The sequence below is a fragment of the Canis aureus genome, chromosome 4 (genome assembly GCF_053574225.1).
Source record: "Canis aureus isolate CA01 chromosome 4, VMU_Caureus_v.1.0, whole genome shotgun sequence".
Classification (NCBI taxonomy): domain Eukaryota; kingdom Metazoa; phylum Chordata; class Mammalia; order Carnivora; family Canidae; genus Canis; species Canis aureus.
The window spans coordinates 31,649,302-31,671,495 of record NC_135614.1 but is presented as its reverse complement, the minus strand read 5'-3'; the positions used below and the strand labels follow the sequence as shown (position 1 = coordinate 31,671,495).

At 39.0% G+C, this 22,194-nt stretch overlaps 2 long non-coding RNA genes across 7 annotated transcripts in view; one reads left to right on the top strand and one right to left on the bottom strand.

The window, feature by feature from the left end:
- The window catches only part of LOC144312466 (uncharacterized), a 28,868-nt gene extending 14,614 nt beyond the window's left edge, over positions 1-14,254 (bottom strand). Inside the window, exons 1-3 of one of the 5 annotated variants that reach the window (XR_013377943.1) lie at positions 13,539-14,254; positions 10,540-10,660; positions 8,670-8,748 (exon numbers count right to left, since the gene is read on the bottom strand). This is a non-coding gene — a long non-coding RNA (uncharacterized LOC144312466). The remainder of the gene's footprint in view (positions 1-8,669; positions 8,749-10,539; positions 10,661-13,538) is intronic. The other 4 variants (XR_013377946.1, XR_013377942.1, XR_013377947.1 and 1 more) reach the window with 4 other exon arrangements.
- LOC144312467 (uncharacterized) lies at positions 14,051-19,043 on the top strand. Of its 2 annotated transcripts, none has more exons than XR_013377949.1 (3): positions 14,051-14,343; positions 14,551-14,684; positions 18,920-19,043. It is a non-coding gene; the product is annotated as an uncharacterized LOC144312467 (long non-coding RNA). The 2 variants fall into 2 exon arrangements; XR_013377948.1 differs by lacking the exon at positions 18,920-19,043 and adding an exon at positions 16,244-16,801.
- The last annotated feature ends 3,151 nt before the right edge of the window (positions 19,044-22,194 follow it).

Genomic DNA, 22,194 nt, shown 5'->3' with positions numbered 1-22,194 from the left:
ATGCTTCTAGCCTCATGGAGTACCAGTACCCAAGAACTGCAGAGTAATGACCACAGTTAGACTTGCACAGAAACAATATTCCATCCTAAAACCATGTCAGCATCTTTCCAGGAACAATTCTCCCTTATTTGGGCCTAAGAAATTTCGTTTTTGAAAAGTAGCTATGAACTTCAGCACCAAATCCAACTTTACTCAGAAACCTAATCTCTGCCACTTTATAAATAACAACCAAATGAGTAATACAAATGCAAATTAAACTGCAGGGGAGGACTGGTGGCTGGAGGGGACGAAATCCTTGCAGGATTGTTTTTTCTCCTAGGTAATGAAGATGCCAGCCTGGTGTCCAGATGAGTTTGTTCTCTCCTAAGCCATGGGGAAAGACATGATGAGAATTGAGGGCACAGCTGTGGAACGCATCCTGAAGCCCGTACACTTGGGTTCCCAAGGCTGTCCCCAAGCTTTCGCACAATAACATTTGATTACTACAGTAACTGATGACTGTTTTCATTTGCGTTTCCCATGGTGCTGCTACAGTACACATCCCCAGCTTGGGACTGCCGAAAATCTTTAATGTGTAACTGCTACTTTCCATAACAATGAAGCTAACCTTGCAGGGATCAGATCGTGGAGAAGCAGATTTTCAGGAGGAATCTAATATTTTCACAGCAGTGGTCTCTCTGCGGGTTCTTTTTTAAAGTTTAGGGAGGTAGCTCTGGGATTAGGAGTATGGAATTAGAATGTGAGCTACACTGTGTCTCTAGGACACACAAAAGCAGTCAAGGTCTCCTTTTCTCCACTTATGATCCTATCCTTATGGAGTGGGGAACTCTGGTCGTCAGGACATGTCTGAGCACAGTACTGGCCAAACTGGGTTTCTTCAGATATCCAAAAAATTAAAAGAAAAAAATCTTCTCCGACTGACTTACTTCACTCAGCATAATACCCTCCAGTTCCATCCACGTTGAAGCAAATGGTGGGTATTTGTCATTTCTAATAGCTGAGTAATATTCCATTGTATACATAAAGGGAAAATAAGGGAAGGGAGAAGAAATGTGTGGGAAATATCAGAAAGGGAGACAGAACATAAAGACTGCTAACTCTGGGAAACGAACTAGGGGTGGTAGAAGGGGAGGAGGGCGGGGGGTGGGAGTGAATGGGTGACGGGCACTGGGTGTTATTCTGTATGTTAGTAAATTGAACACCAATAAAAAAATAAAATAAAATAAAATAAAATAAAAAAAAAAAGAAAAAGAAAAAAATCTGCTTCAGTAGAGAGTAAGCAGTAGATCATTTACAGGATATCATAGAAAGAATAAATCTGAGTGTGGATCAACAGCATGAGGTAACTACAAAAATTCATGCCAAAAACACTTGGCAGAGCCTACTGCCCATGGAGAGAGGTGTTCATGTTCTAGACCACCTCCCTTCACCTGTACCCCATGCATTGTTCTGCTCATTTCAAATTAGCAAGGGCATTGATGTCATAGCTCTCCCTACCACCCCCGTCCAAATGGCTTTTAGGAAAATCTTTCATGCTAAATTTCCTGAAATCTTGAGGGTCTTACAATTTTTTCACACACTGTCATAGTTTAATAGGATGTACAACACTAATTCAAAAAATCTTTTTCTTGGGAGTTAAAAACATTTTAGTTATCTCTTTGTATCTAATGTTACTAGCAAAAAGTCTCATGTCCTATAAGACTCAAAAAAGATTGATTTTTTTTTTTATTTATGATAGTCACACACACAGAGAGAGAGAGAGAGAGGCAGAGACATAGGCAGAGGGAGAAGCAGGCTCCATGCACTGGGAGCCCAACATGGGATTCGATCCCGGGTCTCCAGGATCGCGCCCTGGGCCAAAGGCAGGCACCAAACCGCTGCACCACCCAGGGATCCCTCAAAAAAGATTGATAATCTCGACTGCACAAAAACTGAAATAACTTGCAGAAAGATTGTCACTGCTTTACATTTCTGTAATTTTAAAAGATACCCACCTTAGTAGAGGTTGTTTCTGCATTCTTTCTGTTGCAATTTCACATGCCATGTGGCCCGTGGAAAATTCCATTCTATTCATTCTATTCTATATTCATAAGATATATATGAATATAGAATATTCCATTCTATATTCATAAGATAATAACAGTAGAAAAGCAAATTATAACTTGGTATTCTGAAAATACCTTTTACTTCTTACACTGCCTGAAGTAGTCCTGGGGAACCCTCAGGCTTCCCAGGTTGTACTTTGAGAACTGCTAGTATAAAACACTTTTAAAACTAGAGAAGAAAAAGTCCAACAATGTTATTTTAAAATGGGCTAGTGAAATGAACAGACTATTCAAGGAAAAATAAAATGGCCCCTGGACATAAGAAATGTTCAAGCATACTCATATTAAAAGAAACACCAACTAAAATTAGGCCAAGGCACCATTTACCAGAAGAAAAAAGTGTTTTCTCCGAAGTTTAACAACATATTTTGTTGCCAAGACTCTGGAGAAACCCAGGAGCTCTCAGATTATAAGTTCTAGACACCATTTCTCTCAAAAGGAGTTAGATATCCTCAAGAAATAGCTGGTTTCCAGTGTGGAGCAGAAATATACAAGATGAGTTTGGAACATTTTTTTGCACCTAATGAAAAGGGAACTGTCAAAGAATATTAAAATCATGTCTAAAGGGCTCAAGAGCCAATTTGATGAGTTGTATCGAATCTGGTTTGACCTCAGCATCAATAAAGATAACACCCACAATGGATTACATACAATACATAAAATATGTTTAAATCCATGACTTCATAATAATACTGTGAAATAATACTAATAAGTGAACTTTGAAGGATGATAGTGACCCAAGTCATTTTTAAAATTAATTAGTAAAGCCAAAGACTAAAGCATTTATCTTGCCTTTCCTATAAGAACTATACTAATGGATTAACAAATAGCAAATGTAGGGAATTTTATTTTTATAGAAATATTTCAGCTAATAAATGAAGAAGGAATGTTAGAATTCCACCATTTTGCAATCCCTAAGAAAGTGACTGATCTAGCACTAATTCATTGACTGTCAATGACTAGAACATGAGAAAAAGACAGATACTATGCGTCCCCTGTGGACAACATAAGCAATAAAATATTCCTAGTGGAAAGAACAACTAAACAGAATCAAAAGAAGCCTCAAAATTTGATCACCTATTTGTCAAACTGGTAGGAAACATCTGATCATCTTGTAGAGTTCAGAGATTTACGCAGGTTATGTGACATTTTCCAGGAAGTTGTGTCCCATTAATCCATAGGTCTCAGGCTTCCTTATCTTAAATAATTCTAGATAACAGGACATCCTGCGAAATTCTCCCACTAGCAAAAACCATTAGTTGTTTATCACATTTGTCATCAGCAAATTTACAAAGATTCTACTGAATCCCTGCCGTCTCTCCTTCCCAGGGGCATCCCCATGAGAGATAAAGGACTTTAGACCTGCTGCTTAACCATTAACTTCCTTCATGCCCTTCCAGGCAATAAGACAAATTATTGAAAGATCACAAATGGTAACATACTGAAAGATCACAAGTAATAAAAAGAGACAAATGGAACAAAATTAAAAAGCCAGAAATTAATCCATATCTATATAAGAATTTTATATACGCTGGGGATAATAAATAAAAATCAGTGGGGGAAACAGTGGATTCTTTGGTAATAGTGTTGAGAAGATGGAGTCATTGTGGTCAACTCCAGGATGGTTCTCGATGATACCTACCTCCTGGTATTCACACTCTTGTGTAGTCCTCTACCGCACTGGGTCACAGCCCGTCTATGTAACCAGTAGCATAAGGCATACATGACACAATATTTCCAAGATTACATTATGAATCACTGTGACTTCCATCCTGAGTTCTCTCCCTCTATTTTCCCCTCTCTTTCATTTCTTGCTCTGGGGAAGGCAGGCAGCAGTGTTCTGAACAGTCCTCCAGAGAGATTTCCATGACAAGGTTTCAATCAGCCTCCAGCCAATCATCAATGAGGAACTGAGGCCTACCAACAATTATATGAATGTGCTTAGAAATAGATTTCCCAGGCTGTGAAGTTACTGCAACTCTGGCGAGCAGGTTACCTAGAACCTGATACAGAACCTCCCGGCTAAACTGCTGCCAGGTTCCCAATTCTGAGAATGTAAGATCATGTTTGTTGTCTTAGCCCACTAAATTTTAGGGTGATTTGTTGGGTAGTGATGAATAAGTAATACAGATTTTGGTACCAAAAGTAAGATGTGCCGTAAAAGCCTATATGGGAGAGACAGTGGGCAGAAATCGGACACATACAGGACTTTGAAGAGAACATTAGTAAAAGTTTAAATTGCCTAATTGAATTTTTTGTAAAATGTTGGACTTTAAGAAGGTTGCCAGTGAGGGCTTAAAAGAAAATGAGGAGAATCTTACTGGAAACTGGAGGAAAGGAGATCCTCATTATGTCCTAATAGAAAGTTGGGCAACAGTAACCAGAAGTAACGTGGAAGTTAAAAAATATACTTCATGCACTGGATGATCTAGCTAAGGAGATTTCCAGCCAGACTAGTAAAAATGCGGCAAAAATGCTGCTTAAAGTAAAATCTGAGAAGACAGGGATTAGCTGAAGAAAGGATTATTACACAGAAAGAACCTGAATTTGCTAGTTTCAAAGGTTCCAGCCCTATCAGATGACAAACAGTCCCAAATTTAGGAAACAGCTCTGAGCTGTTGAGCAAAGATCAAATCCAGGACACTCTCAAGAAGATCGGGTTTCAATCTAAAGCTGAGGGAGAGAGGAATATCAAAGAAATATCAATAGAAATATCAAAGATGGTGCCTCAGAGGGTCATTCAGTAGGACAAAAGAGCTCTTTAGGTTTCAAGGGTATGACTTACATGTCCTTTAATTCAAACAACAGAGCTTCTAAGAAGCTTAAAAACACATTCCTCAGTAGAAGCCCAAAGTAGAAAAGGGTTTACCTTGAAGAGATTTGTCAGCATGTTTTTGTCTAATGACCTGACCACCAAAAATACACACAGGAGACCCACGAGGTTTTTAAAAGAATGTTATATACAGAAACATACCTACTACAACTTAGACTGAAAGGAACAGAGAAAGCACAAAAGGAAAAGATGCCTTAGGGCCCCCCAAAATCTACAACCAAAAGGCAGACTGAGGATACTACTCAGCTGTAAACACAAGCTACCTTTAGCAAAATGAACGTACAACTCAAGAGAGTAGAATTGAGAGCCCAGAGCGTAGCCAGAACTGTGAAGAATAATGAATAACTCCTTAGCAGAAGTATAACTGAGCTCCAGGAGCCTCCTGCATTCACCCAGTTAGATTTCATAATTACTAGATCCAGTGATCTTAGTGTCTCCCATTACCCCCCACTTTTTAAAGATTTACTTATTTATTTATTTGAGAGAGAGAGAGAGAGAGAGAGAATGGGGAGGAGGGGAGATAGAGAAGCACAGAGAACTTGAAGCAGACTCTGTGCTGAGTGTTAAGCCCCACGTAGGGCTTGATCTCACAGTCCTGGGATCCTGACTTGAGTCAAAACCAAGAGTCAGATGCTTAGCTGACTTTACCACCCAGACACCCCATCCCCCTTTTTAAACGGCAATGTTTACAGAGGTCACCCTATGCCTCTCCCACCCTAAATGTTGAGTACATGGGGGACAAACAGCTTGTTCACTTTCAGCTTGTTTACTTTCAGAGATCAAGAGAAATTCTACTCAAAGAATCATACTTAATGGACTACATCCAAGGAGCCTCACACTCACTTGGGGCCTGACTGAGATGATAAGATCCTGAACTTTGAGCTGATGGTCAGATGACACCAAGCAATAGCAAAAATGCAGCTAAGTAAGAACCTTTATGCATTGCTAGTAAAGAAGACAGTTTTGAGGGAAAAATGGTGAAACTTGGTGAAATTAAAGATGCCCATACCCACAACCTTAACTATCTTATTCCTCAGTAGGGAAACTCTCACCTGACAACATAAGGAGGCATGTACAAGGATGTTCCTTAAAATATTGCTTATGCTAACAAAGTCTGAAGCAACTTAGATGCTATCCATAGAGGAATTAATAACAAAAATGTGATACAGATACTTGATTGAAGATGATGGAATAGTATAAGCTGGGGATTTACAAACAACAGCAATATGGAATCTGTTCAAAAAAAAAAAAAAAAACATTAAGTGGCTTGCCCCAGCAGCCAGTGGTACCGCTAGCCTGTCCATTGACCATATTAATTTATGAGGCCATCTTTCAAAGGGCAGCGTGATAAGCTGGCTGAAGATGAATAGAAATCTGAGACTGTTTTTCTATTTCTCTCAGCCCCTTTTCCACTGAAACTTTGATGGTACTTGGATAAATGATATTTGAGAGCCACCATTTCTGAGACCCTTAATGAGACCATTAAAGCCAGGGAGAGGAAAAAAGTGTTGCATGTTACAAAAAGCAGGCCAAGAGACATGATTCGTGCCCACTGAAAAGGCAAAAAACTCATTCCTTGCTCAGGAAGCCAGGTGTGAGAAAGGAATTTAGTATCCATCTGGACACTTAAATCTTAAAATAATATGGAGGAGGAAAGCTTAAGAAGCAGAAATGAAGAGAGCAACAGATGCCAGACTGACTAAAAGTCAATCATCATAAAAAGCCAACCCCTTGACTCAAGATAAAATTCTAGCTTTCTAATTTATCCAGTCAAAATGCTGAGTTTCCAGGAAGGTACTAAGAATAACCACAGAGAGATTTCTTACCTATACTTTTGTAGATTATAGTTCAGATGACCATGCCCTATTATGATAAGTAAATTCAAAGGAATTTGATACCACAATAAGAACAAATAATAAAACTGTCTTTTTGAAAACCAAAGTCCTTTACGGTGGGATACATCCTGTCTTTACCTTGCTGGAAAGCACAGCCTTAGTCCTTCCTGGAGGAATTATAATTTCTTAACCATGTATGTAAGGAGAGGACAAAAATCACCATAGTAAATAGAGTGGGTTAAAGTGAGCACTCAGTCCAGGAAATTAAATGCAAGAGGTCAGTGAAGGATACCCCATGGCCACTGACAGATGGCCAACTTTCCTCACACCCAGAAAGGGTAGACATTGCTAAAAGCCCTCCAGTGACTCCTCTGCCTCAGAGTTTACCAGGAGGGAAAGAGTGAGCAGATGTTATAACAATAAGCATTCCCCATGGTGGCCAGGAAAAAATTCTTAAGGAGTCAGAATCACTTCACCACAGGTGATTAAGAAATTCATTGTGAGCAGATGGATGTAACAGCTACTGTAAAGGGCAAGGAAGCAGGTTTTTACAGATATTAAGGGAAAGACTCTACAATATTCTGATGCCCTGATTCCATATAGTTTCCAAAACCACGTCTGCTCAGTCCTTAATGGGCCATCCCTACGACATAGCTGAAGTCACAGGAGATAGCACTGGCTATTGGGTCCCTAGACTTACATTGCTTGAATTGTCTTTCTGCAATCTAATTTATGAAAACTTCAGCTTTCACCTGTGCAGAATAAGAATAGTCATGCCTACTCAGCAGGATTGTTTTGAGGATGTCTATGATAAATGTAAAAACAGAATTTAATCCAGGGCCTGGCATGTGAGATGACCGCGGTTGAATTGGTACTAATTTATTATTATTATTATCATTATTATCATTATCATTATTATCATTATTATGATTAGCATCAGTTGTTAGTACCCACATGTTGACATTTCTGTAACATGCTTGAAATCAATGATCATATTACTTAAATTTGTGATTTGAATAATGAACACTTATTTTAGGGGTAAACATTACTGTATTTTGAGAGGACTGTCTGTGTTTTGGAATAATTGCTTTAGTACTTGAGATGACCTTAACAAGAAAAAAATGACCAAAACCAAGCTGGAGGAGAAGGAAAGTCCAAGAAGTTTATTTAGAGAAGAGAAAAATGAGCTGTGCAAATTACTATCATGCCCAAAACTACCAAAATTGACCTATGGATCTAGTGAACCACTTAGAATAAAAAGCACATAGAGTTTCTGTAAAGAGCATTTCTCTCAATGTGTGCATGTATGACTTACCTGGTGTGTGCAGCAGAGTATGGATGCTCTGCAATTTGAGCCTCTGCCTGCTATATAACAAGTGGAAAACAGTAAAAAAGATTCAAGAGACTGTAGAGATGATTGATGAAAAAAGAGAGAGAGAGAAAGGAAGGAAGGGAAGGGGGAGGGAAGAAGAAAAAGAAAAATCTGGAAAAGCAAAAGTAAGGATCCCTGGGGCACAACAATAAAAATGTTCACCTATCTAAAAGGAAAACAAAGATGCTCCTTCCTGATAGAGCTTTTTCAGTGGAATTGCCCTGAATGAAAAACACCATCCTCTCCATGTTCTCATTTTTGTCCCTCAAAAAACTATGACAGCAGGTAAGCTAGTGTTACCTCCATTTCACAGAAGAGGAAATAAATGGAGCCTCAGTAAGGAAGGGGGTAAAATGGAAGAGCAAGGTGAGTACCCTGCCCCAGTTCCGCTCTCACACATGCTCCACTCAGAGACCCAATGGATTCTCTTTCCCATAGGAATTTCAAGAATAGATTTCATCTCTGGGAGATGCCTTCTCTCTAGAGGGAGAATTAACAATCTCTTCCTCAGACAGGATTCCTACCAGCGTTTGATTCGTCTGCATATGTGCCTTCTGTGAGTCTGGGCTACTGGTTGACCTACTTTGGAAGCAGAAGAGGCACCTGTAAGAGAGGAAGGAGTCAGCACTAGAATGTCATAAGTACTTCTGGGTTTTAATGAGGAGGATATGAAACCAAGATTCTGAATATGATGACAATATCACATCGCATTGCCAAAGGGGTTATGAAACATGTAGACTGATTGACACTGTTGTCAAAACAAGCTTAAAAATAGAAAGCATATACCTATATGTCAATAGCAGCTTTGAAATCGGCTTAATCTCAGTGCGCAGCAGCAGCCTGTGAAACAGTTCGACCCAGATGAATCCTTAATAAATCTTTTTTGGGAACTAAATAGCTCTATACCAAGTGGCGTTTTCTGGGATGTCTTTCTCTGCTCTCTGTCCTTCATACTTGCCTGGGTTCAAATCAAGGCCCCGCCATTTCTCAATCTTACTGTTCCTCATTCCTTTTATCCACAAATAAAGAAAATAGGACCAACTTCATAAATTATTTATAGGAATAAATAAAAACATGTTCATATAGGGCTTCGGTGATGTTGGAATTTATAATAACCCACTAAATCTTAACTATTACTCTCAGCTATTCTCATGGATGCCCAGCCCCTGAAATTCTTCTCTCTCTTCCATTTCACTTACTTCATGTCTCACCTGCCAGATCCATCTAATCCCAAGTTCTAAGAGCAAAGTTGGCCTTAAGTACCACTGCCCATCATCACAGAAGTCAATGCCACTTGCTGCTAGTTTATCTGGAACCTTTGGCACCAGTTCTGATGGCTGGAAGTATCTGTTTCCTAACACCTGCCATACAAGACACCATAATCTGGAAGGCTTGAAAGAACAGAAATTTATTCTTTCACAATCTAATAGGCTATAAGTCTGAAATCCAGGTGTCTACAGAACATGCTCCCTCTGAGACTCTGAGTAGAATCCTTCCTTGGGTTCTCCCGCCTTCTGGTGGTGGCCATTGACTCATGATGTTCATTGACTCATAGACACATCACTACAATCTCTATCGCTGTGGTCATGTGGATTTATTCTTCTGTGTCTTTGATTTCATGTTGCACTTTCCTCTTTTTACAAGAATTTCAGTTATATTCAATTAGGACTCACCCTAATGACTTCATTTTTAACTTCATTAAATCTGCAAAGAACTATTTCCAAATAAGGTCACATTCTCAAGTACTGGGGGTTAGATGTTAGCATATTTTTTTGAAGAGGTCACAATCCAACCCATAACACCAGGCTTCTGCCTTGTTCAGTACTCATGCAGGTAACTTTTTTTTTTCCTATCACCTTCCAAATACTTTCTATCTACCTGTTTACCATGCAGATATTATTGACAGAAGATGGTCCCTACTTCCACGGATATACCAGTCCTGGGAGGGAAACGGGCATTAAAGAAACAACTAAATAAGTTAGTTATTTATTAACTACAACTGTAATAAGTGTCAACAGTGTTATGAGACCATATAACAAGGATCCCTAACCTAGTTTGGGACAGGGAAGGCTTCCTGGACAAAGGGAACTAGAAAATGAGCAGGAGCAAGCTAGGCAGATGGGGTTGGGTGGGTGAGGCAGCAATTTAGGAAACAAGACATGCAGAGTTCCTGAAAGCAGGAAGGGGATACATATCTGGGAGGAATTTTAAGAGAACTTGGTCACAGGAGCAATGGCCTCCATGCAAGAGTTTTAGGTAAAGTATGATTACCAGGTTGGTGTCAGTTACTATTTCTGCTGAACCAAACCACTAACAAATTTTAATTACTTCCTAACCCCCATGTATAAACATGTATGGGGGCGGGGGGGCTGTCAAGCTCTTCCAGATTCTGACCTGATGTTCTTTTGTCATCATCATTGGTGTTGGCTCATTCCCTCCACGCTGCCTTCATTTCTTCTTTCTGGTCTTCTTATTCCTATCAGCCATATTAGAATCACCAGGATACTCTCTGGACCTCAAGTAAGAGAAAGCATGGAACACTTGGTCCAAAGGCCTTTATCTTCACTGAAGACAATTCAGATGAAAAAACAAGCTAACTGAACTTGTAGATAAATTTATACACATACACACACTAACGTGGAGTTAGCCCTTCCTTTGACAGATTGTGAATGCAAAATATGAAAAACTGGAGAAATTATGTTAAACCTCATGGTTGAACAAGATAAGCTCTCTTCATCTGATTGGAAATACCACAGGATTGTCCCTATAAATTCCGCAGAGCTGATTTTTTTTTTAAGCTTTTATAGTTTGGTGACACTGAATGTACACATTTGTGCCTTGATGTTCATTTTCTTTACATGTTTATTCTTACTGGGTTGGAAACATAACAAAGTAAAATCTACTTCATTTGCAACTATCAAGCTAATGAAAGAGAAACTACAGTGATTTATCCAAACATTTGGTTCACTCATTCTGAGATCTGTTAAATCTTTCAAATGCAATGGAATCATATTAAATTCTGGATTCTAAAATAATAGCATAATACTTCATTCCACTCTCCAATCTCATACACAGTATTTCTTGCTTAACCACACATCATGAATACCAGGGATTTCACTTGAACTTGAGACCACCCAGTACCTCCCGGATTAATGCCTCCCAGCATTAAGCAAGAATATTAAATTAAGGAAAATGCCAGTCTCGTAGCTTTACTAAATGTAATTTATAGTTTAACCATCATATTAAATCCTTTAATTGAAATTTGTAAAACAAATGGCAGTATTAGTAATTCCTTTATCAGCTTCTAATTCTCTGCCTACTTAACACCAGTCTCTAACTCAGGGGAAATATAATTCCCAAATGCAATCCTTGAACTTGGCGAGACGTCATGGCATCTTCACATTGCATGACCTTCATGTTCACTATTTCAGCAAGATAATACATTTTCATTTATCATACAAATGAGCTAATTTCCTTTTTGTGGTGCAAATGCATATTAACAGGGCCTTTCTAGCTTAATATTATCTGGACTTCGGGCTTACACTGTAATCATACATAAGAAAGAACAATAGTTCAAATAAAGCAAGGAACAGGAAAACAATCAAAATGGCAACTAAAGTGAGAGAAAGTCAAAAGTGATTGAGAAGTAATAGCAAAACTACGGAGTAAGAGAGAAGTATAGAGGGACAGAGACAATAAGGAAAAGCTAAAATTAGCTGAATATCATTATTGTCTGTCTCGATACATCTTTTTTGGTAAAGGCAGTTGTTTATTTTTATAATTGGTCTTTCCAAACAGAAGTGTGCACTGGGCTTTCTCTGCTACCATGTGCCTAAATATTTGATAATCTCTTCCTGTCTGGAACAGCAAAAGTTGTCTAGATGTTTAAAGGCAAACACATCCTCCTACATCTTTGAACCTCAAGTTGGAAATGTCAATTAATTCTCTAAGAGAGAGAGAGAGCAGGCTGGATCAGGTTGAGGGAAGGGTCCACCAGCCCGCAGTGTGTGAAGGAAAAGCCTGCCTGGGAAATGGAAAAATCTCAAGGAGAATCCATGTCCAACCCCCTGCTTGAAGGAACCAAGACCAAAAAAGAAAAACTGCAGAGGTCGGGGCAAGGAGTCAGGAGGTGAGAGGGCATGGATTTGACCCTGAGCACTAGATGGTCATCAGGACTTGCACCACCAGCCCACAGGAAGGAGTTGAATGGCACCTATTCCAGTCACTTTCAGTGAGGGCAGGGGGTGGAAAGTCAGAAGCTGACTGCCCCCACTGGCTGTCAACAAGGGGAAGATCCAGTAGGGGTGGTATTATCCCAGGCATGGGGCATTCAGGCTTTCTGCAGAAGATGCCAGAGCTTTCCACCTGTCCCACCCAGCCTATGAGTATCCCTGTGAAACTACTTTTCTTCTGTTACAGGAACTGTACAAACAGAGCTTTTCCACCCCAGTCTTCTGCATGAAGACTCCCCAGGAGTCTTGTGATCAGTTTGTTCCTGGTTACTGTTTCTGATGAATCAATCAACTCCTAGAACTTCCACTTCAAAACTCCCACATGATAAGCAGATTCTGGATCTCTTTGCTGCAGCTCTCCCAGATTTTGACCAGGTTTTCTTTTCTATGTCATTGTCTTCAACATCATTGTTGGTGTCCACTCTTTCTCCACCCCACGTCCATTGCCCACAGAGATTCTGATCCCAATTAGCCAGATTCAAATCACTCAGACATAATCTGGACCTCAAATGAGTGAAGATGTGGAGCACTTGGCTCAAGAGTATGAAGAAGCCTTTCAAATCCCATGGTTATTGCTGGAAAACTAGAAAGCATAGTTGAAATTTTGCTCAAAACCAGAAGGATGCTACCAGAAGCTCAGTTGCACATTCAGAGGGCATGGATGGTGGGGAGAAACTAAGGGAATTTCCAGAGATGGAAATGGTCATGGATTCCCCTGCTGGGGAATCACCCTGGTCCCAGCAATCTTTGTGCCTCTTCTGAGTATAAGGTGGGACTTATGGGAAGGTGCTAGAGCCAGTAAGGCAAGACCCTTCTCAGTGCAGCCTGCCCTAGCTGTGGCCCCTTTCCACCTCAAACTGGGGCTAGGCCTCCCTAGACAGCATCCCAATGCTACCTAACCTCATTCCTGGGATTTCTATAAACCCTGTTCATGACTGTGCCTCTGTATAATGCTAAGAAAAAGACCTAGAATCTGCAATATCTGTTCAATGCCAAGGGAGAACCCCCCTCATTGCTGCTCCCACCTGTTATTCATCCACCATCCTTTCCTTCTCAGCCTCCTGAGCCAGCCCCTTGACCTTACCAAGCTTCCTTCCACATCCTACCACACTTACTCAGTAAAAGACCTTAAAACTGTTAAAAGGTATCTGCTACTACTACCTTCACCTGACACATTGCCTCCAGCCTCCAATCTGAACAGCACATTCCCACGTATCTTGGCCTGACTTTATTTCCATATTTCTTTCTTTTTCTAGAATGTCAGAGCTCCCTCTCTGTGTAATTCCCTTGAGATCATACCACTTTCTTCAGGATAGACTTCAAAATAAGTGCTATGGGTCCTTCTTATCATCTGGTTCCACCGGTAGTGGAGTTAATTCTCTCTTTTTTTTTTTTTTTTTTTTTTGGAGTTAATTCTGGTAGCTGATGACACTTCCCTCTGATGTAAAACATTTACACTTCCTTGGTCACATCAGTCAGAGTCACTGGAGTAGAGATGGAGGAACAGGTCTTTGTTTCATATTGATTTTCTATATTGGCTTCTTACAGCCTGTCTTTCAAGGATTTGAGATCATCTTCTCCAGAAGTGAGATATCATGGCTTATTTGAAGCCCCAACAGCCAGTAAGTTCAGGGCAACCTTTAAAAATGCTGATCAAATGTGCATGATCTGGTATTCATCAGAGGGCATTTTGATGATCCCACCAAGTTTCCGCACCAAGAACGATTCGTCCCTGCCCACAGCCAATTGTTACCCTCAAGTAAGACATAAGAATGTTCTTCTACATTCTCAGAATGAGTTGATTGTGTACTGAGGGAAGTTCTGAAAAAATCAGGAGCAACCTCTGCCTTCTCTCCTGTTGAGTGTTTGGAAGCAAGTGACCTGGGGCCCAGTCGCAAGTTTCCAGAGTTCTCTTCACCAATTATTGGGTCATCATGTAAAATTAGATACCTAGCAGCTTTTCCTGGTAAGCCAACGTTCCCAAGATCACTTTGCAGATGAGGCAAAACTGGAGCTGTGATTGCTTACCTAATTTAGTACATTAGGGAAGGAAGGAAAAAGGAGGAAAATATAGAAAACCCAAGATAAGAGTTATTTCCAGTAAGAGTCATTTCTGGGTTTTTGTTTGGTTTTATTCTGTTTATTTTCTCCTTCTTGACATCTTGTTTAACAGAGAAAAAGAAAACGATCACTTTTCAAGATCCCACAATGTGGTGGACCCTGTATTGGCACTTTCCTGAAATGATTTCATTTGGCTTCCCCCAAAATTTATCTTTCTTGTGAGACAGGCAAGATGGTTAAACTAAGGTAAGGCCAGTAAAGAGATTTGCTTAAAATCACTTAAGTGGCAGATTCAGAATTCAACTTTGGGTGTCTAACTCCATAACTAATGCCCCTTCCTCTACCCCACACCACCTCACAAAAGCTTCATTCTCTTGTAATGCTTCGTTCAATACATGGTCACTGTGTGACCAAATTAAGAGAGGCAGCACTTTGCAGAGAAAGCCCATGGTACCCACCCCAATCCAGGAAGCTTGGGGTTTTTTGTTCCATCCATTGTGTGACCTTGAACTGTTCCTGTAGTTTGTCTATCTCTCTCATTACATCTTTTAAAAAAGTCATTTCAATAACTGGATTGTCTCTAATGTCTTTTTGACTCTAACATCCTATGATTCCTTTATATACGTAGATGAGGCTATTTGAATAAATTAATATATTGGAAATCAAGACGCAATTCTTTCTAACTCTTCCCATAATATCCCTCCCTTGAAGAACTCAATTTCCAGGCACCAGTGTTGTCATCACCATAGACATTATTGCTCTGACAATGCCATTTCATTCACCTTTAGAATTTAAAACCTGTCCACCACAAGTGCATTTCAAAAATCACTCACAGGCAAAGGTTAAAAAGTGGCTGCTGCATATAATGAATTTCTGAAGAGTATTCAGTCCCTGATCCTACTCATACAGGCACTGCTTCTCAACAATAAAGGGACGAGAATAATTGGAAGCAGAGTCCTTAAAACACACATCACACATTCGTCCTTCATCTTTCAGCAGTCCTCCTACAATTCAACAGGAGTCCTCATGCTTAAAGGAAACTCATTTAGCCTTTTCATTCAGACTTGATCTTAAGGAGAGGAAACAATTAATAGCTGTTTTAGCGCCAGCCAGAGCCCTCACTCGCACTCTTTATCACTAAGGTGTACGGGTGCCTATGGGCCATTTGCAGTGCAGGAGGAAATTTGCATCTGTTTTTCTTTTATCTGCCATACAGTTCCCATGATAAACTGAGCCACTTTCAATGTTCTCAGTCCTGAGTTTCTCTGACATTAGCAATTTCTATCTCTATGTTCATTATCATCTTTGACGAAATTTCCAGAAAAGATTGTTTCACTAGAGTTTTTACAGTGTTTTCTCTGGATATATCTTTGAAGACATTAATGTCCCAAAAGGAGAAACAGAAACTATAACTTGAATGTGGTAGAATTTGCATTAAACACACACACCTACACACCAGCAACGATAATATTATACACATTTTGCCACATTTATAATAGTCATATAAATAAATAGCCATAGAAATAAATAATATTATACACATTTTGCTATAGTTATAAATAGCCATATTTATGAACACAAATCCATTGAAACCTACCGGGAAGGAGATACAACAAACTGGTCACTGTAGTTCCCTGGGACAGGGCAGAATGGGATATTAGCATGGTGTCAAATGTCTTAACATTTTACCAAAAGTGAAAATAATTTAACCCTAAAATAAAATAATTAAGTTTATAAAGAAAATGAAAAGCATGTGCTAGTCTCCTTTCCTCACAATAGTTAGGATGATTCTTTGATTTCTGCAGCACCGATGCCCATGGAGAAGTTTGCTCAGCTGTCTGCCTTTTGGGGCATGGAGTCATATTTCCTCCCACCCTCTGCCAGGAAAGTCAGACTGGCAACTTGAAAGAAAGTCCAATGACAATCTTACTTCACAACCAGTATAATAAAACAGAAACAAGCCAGATTCAGAGTTGATTTAGGCAGAATAAGTCATGAATCACCTTGTTCTCATGGCTCTGTCCTTGGTACTGGGCCCGGGGCACGACCTCTTGATTAGGCATCTGGATTTCCTGAAGACTCCTGGCACTGGTGAGATGGCCCACCAGTCCCTGCCTCTGCCTCTCACTGTCTGTTTATCCTTTGACCACCTTTAACACTTTCTCTGACCCTCATACCCCAATGCTAGCCTTTTTAATCTTTCTTAAATCCCTGAAGTCCACATCACCACTCAATATGGGGTAGTGGCCATTCCCTCAGCCACTTCTTCCAGTCTTGCCACTCCATAGACCCTTTCAGCTCAGAGTGCCAATATGGTAAACAAATGTAGCATAACAATTCTGCAGTGCACTGCTCATCACAGCTAGTGGGGAAATATTGAACATATTCTTCCTGAGGTTAGAAAAAAGACTAAATTGTCCATTTGTCACCAATTCTATTCAACATCATGCTGAGGTCACAGCTGGGGAAGTAAAGCAAGAATAAAAATTAAAACACGCACACACACACACACACACAACAAACCCCAAATAATCCAATTTAAAGATGGGCAGAGGACCTGAATAGACATTTTTCCAAAGATGTACAAATATCACTAATCCTCAGGGAAATGCAAATCAAAACCATGATTAAATACCACCTCACACCTATCAGAATGGCTAAGATAAAAAACACAAGCAACAAGTTTTGGCAAAGATATGGAGAGAAAGAAACGTCTGTTCACTGTTAGTGGGAATGCAAACTGGTGCAGCCACTGTGGAAGACAGTATGGAGGTTCCTCAAAAAATTAAAGATAGAATTACCATAGGATCCAGTAATTCCACTATTGAGTATCCCAAGAAACCAAAAATACAAATGCAAAAATATGTATGTTCCCCTATGTTTATTGCAGCATTATTTATAATAACCAAGCTATGGAAGCAAAGCATATGTCCATTCATAGATGAATAGATAAAGAAGACAAATAGAAAAACAGACGCTTAAATATAGAGAACAAACTGGTGGTTGCCAGAGGGCAGGTGGGTGGGAGACAGGTGACATAGGCCAAGGGGTTTAAAAGTACATTTATCGTGATGAGCACTGATTAATGTATAGAATTGTTTAATCACTATATTGTATACCTGAAAATAACATAACACTGTGTGTTAGTTATACTTTAGTTTTTAAAATGAATAAAAAAATTAAACCATAAAGATTTTTTTAAATAAACAAATCTGTGATTATCTTAGATGATATGATATTATATATACACTAATCTAGAAACCAATCTAATCTAGATATGAATTATTGATATCAGAGATGATTCTAGATATGAAATCAGTAGACAGAAACAGTTACATTTCCATAGAGCAATGAAAAATATAAATATTTTTAAAGGTACCATTTACGTTAGAATCAAAACTATAAAGCACCCAGGGAAAAAATATAACAAGATTTTATAAGGCCAAGGAGAAAACTACAAACAGAAAATGAAGAACATCTATTATTTCCAAGTGATCTAAGGGGTAGTTATGGGTATGTAATGTTTAAGAAAAAGAGGTTTCAGAGGTGAGAATGAAAATAATATTCTTCAAATAATAGAAATGTCATGGGAATCATCTAGGCTAAATTTGATGCAGCATAAGCATAAGCATCTCCAAAATTTAAAGTGAAAAAAACAAACACAAGCTATTTACCTAAAACAGTTTGTGGATAATTAGTAAAAATCATGGAAAGTCTGTATAAAATAAAGGGATAAACCAAACAACCAGATAGCAGAGACATCTACATTATTGTAGATTTGTCACCGTATGGGACAACCATTAATCAGTTGGGGACTGTTTAAACTGATTGAGTATGAATGGCATAGCCTAAAACAAACTCGGAGCATCGTTTCTAACTTTTCCACCAGTTGAAAAGCTTCTATCTGTAAGTTTATTCAACCATGTGAAGCAAGTCCTACCCAAGTATAACTCGCTGTGGACTGAGAATCACAGGCAAATACCCCATTACACAGGCTACGAGCTGAAACACTTCATATGTCTGTGGGCAGCTCAGTCTCAGCCTCCTGTGACAAAAAGCTGCCTCCGCAGTGTCTGATATGGGTGGCTACTCTGGTATTTTGCAACAATTACTCTTTTTCTTTTCAGATTGTCTTTTATATGGAGTATCTTAAATATGTGTGCCAAGGTGGTGTTTCCTTTAAATGATCTAAGAAATGTAACGAGGTGTCATGCCCATTATAAACCTGTTCAGTCTTGCAGCAGGAGTGGGTGACATTTTAAAGATTTGAATATAGATGCTCAAAGATTCAGCAGAGAAACTCAAATGCAAATGAGATGCCAAAGAGTTTCTTCAAAAGGTTGATGAAGTCCAAATGTGCCATTATAACTAACTTTTGGGGAAGTATTTGGGAACATTTCAATAAAACAAGTGATAAAGAAGAGCTCCTGGGTGGCTCAGTGTGTTAACATCTGTTTTTTCAACATCTGCCTTCTACTCAGGTCATGATCTCAGAGTCTTGGATCAAGTCCTAGTTCAGGTTCCCTGGTCAGCTAGGAGTCTGCTTCTCCCTAAACCCCCTCTCCTTGCCCCGCTCGTGCTTGCTCTCTCTCAAATAAATAGCTCTCTCAAATATATAAATAAAATCTTTAAAAAAAAACAAGTGATAAAGAATCCTGTGTTAGAGCTCAAAATGAGTACTTCTTGTCATCTTTAGATTTATTTAAAAAGAACTGAAAGGAAATTTTGATTAAAAAAATTAATGAAATATACAACAAAGATGATAAAGATGAATGAAGGAATCAACAAAAATGATTCCTAAATTATACATCAAGAAGCAAGGAGTAGCAAAAAAAAATGTTTTAGGTTATACCAAGAGCAGTAAATGACTGAGAGAAAGACATAAATTTCAGATAAAAGTAAGGGATGGATTCTTGGATAGCTTGAAAATGAAGTTAATAAGTAAGTGAACTATCTGAACCAATATTAAAAGATTTAAATTTCTTACCAATTTGACGCAGAATACTGATATCAACTAAGGTAACATAAAACTAATAATATGCCACTGCACTCTAACATCAACAATAACTGGTTAATGGGCCATTAATTTAAAGAGTATTTAAGATTGGTTCCTGCCCAAGTAAATTTGAAACACTCTGAGATTTTATAATATATATATATATATATATATATATATATATATATATATACTTGGGAGATGTCCCAAAATGTCCCAAATTTGATAACAATCCTAAAAATGTACATGCCGTTACCCATAACAAGGTATGAAACCTGAAGAAGTTTTTCCAAGCCATCAATAATAAAATAAATTTCTATCACCCATGCTAGAGTACAGGCTAAATCATATTTATGTTCTCTGTATAAAACCATTGTCATAAAAAGAAGCTATCAAAGCAGCCACAAAAAAAAGTAGGGAGAAAAATAGTTCTATTGAGGTCAGGTCTTTAATAAATAAATAAATAATCTTACTTTCCTTAATTTTAGATGTTTATGATATTGGTTAGCTTTTGCATTTGGAATTTCTCGCAACTCATTTTCTCTTCCAAATGAATATTCCATGTTTGTACCTACTTATGTATTTTAATTGTGGTTTTTTTTCTCTCACTGAACAACCCACCCCATACTGTAAAAGCGTTAGTCCCCACAAAACCTAGACCCACTCACACCCAGGTGAAGAAAATGTTGGTACTGCGAATCTCAGGAGAGGCAGACATGTAGTAACAACTCCATAGGGGTTTTTTTAACCTCTTCACAGATGGAAAGCAAGGCACAGGTCCTATAGTTCCCTGAGAGCAGGGATGACTTATTTCTGGTTCACTTATCCTAAGGGTGTCATATTCTGAGCCCTAGCTCTCTGGTGGGTGGTGTCCTCTTAGACTCTCCAACATGGGTGGTCACTGGGCGTCTGTTGCTTCCTCCCAGCAAGTTCCAAAAAACAAATTCAGCAAACGCAGCAGAGCAACAGCCAGGAGCTTTGGTGCTCTGCTGACCTCTCAGGGTTGCCATCATCCACGGGACTTGGACTTAGTAATCCTTTACTACCTTCTCACTCTTGGATACTTTCAAAATGTCTTTTGTCAAAGTTTTCATCCTAAATTTCTAATTGTTCTCAGTGGATGGTCTAAATTATTAGCAAGCCATAGCCCTAAACGCAGAACCTTATTTACCCATTTGATGCCCGATTTAGAAAAGTCCTATATCCGGTCACACATAACTTCAGGGTTTTTTTAATAATACGTTTATTTAGATCACACATAAATTTTTAATAAAAAAACACAAATATTTTAAGCAAATAAAATGAGTGTCCTCACACATGCTCCTAATTCTGTTTTTTTTCACATTTTTGAAGTCACAAGCTAGCTAACCTTTTGAACTATGCTTTCTTTTTTGCTTTTGCTCTCACCATTTTATCATAAGCATTTTCTCACATCACTAAAAATGCTTGATGAACATTTTAGTTGGCTGTGTAATAAAAGTATATTGCTGCTCTAAATTATACAGTACTAATGTGTGCAATTCAGTTAATCAAAGAATAGGATCTGAGAATAAATAAAAAATACATATGCTACATCTAAACTTTCATGGCATGAAGTTCAACTCCACAGGACAGGTTCACTGCCTAGACTTAAAAGCTTTTTAGGGAAAATAAGTTTGGGGACAATTTCCTCCCTGCCCCCTCTCTGAGACCCTTAGCTTTGAACTGAGCAATCAGAATTCAGTGTTTCCTCAAACACACACAGTTCTTCGAAGATCGTTTTCTTTGAGGAATTCCTGCCATGTATTTTCTGATATAGAAATAAACGTTTGGGTTTTGGAAAGAAAACAAAGCACCAATATTTCTCTCCCACCACTCCCAAATCCTACTGAAATGAGCAAAAGTGTACAGAAAGGAATAAACCTGCTCCTGCTCTGATAAAAAAAAAAAAAAGAGGGAAAAAAATAGAACCCATGAGTTGACTCCGACATTTCAATGAATTTCTACAGGAAAGAAAGGGAGAGGAGTGTATCAAGCCACAGTCCGACACACAGAAAAGTCCATAGGGACTTGGGGGCTATTCTACAGGCAACATCTCAAAGAGTCCAACCAGTGATCAAGATAAATAGAAGAGGGCATATGGGACATCTAGGACATATCTCCTTAACCCCCACACTTGGAGAGACTGGCAAAAGTTAATAACTGCATCCACATGAAGTCTAAAATCTCTTCCCTAGTGAAATTACGTGATCTGCCTAAAGAGAGACAGTGGTGTGAGTGTGGATGTTGGCACCAAGGGTGAAGCCCTGTTGGCTTTGTCACTGAAAGTAGGAGGAAACACTGAAAGTATGTGCTCCCTGTACATACACCCTGAAATAAGACCTACTGGTTGGTATCCGCCAACACTCATGCAAGAACGTCTGTCTGATTAGCTATTGCTCTTTAACAATGTAACCCAGATTGTTGAGATTTAACATATCAATCATTTTATTATGATAAATCACAATAATCAGTTCCCTAATTCAGACAGGACTCAATTGGACAATTTTTCTGATGTGACAGACATTGTGAGGTCACTTGGTCGTATCCAGATAGAAGATGGCTGATCCAGAGAGCTGAAGAGGGCTTCACTTATGTCTGGCATAGCTAGAAGGCTAGGCTCCAATAGGATGGTCCTCTGGTGTGCCTACACTTAACCTTTCCAACATGGAGGTCTCAAAGTAGTGGGACTTCCCGCTTAATTACCCACAGATCCCAGAGAGTGTGTTGCAAAAGACAGAA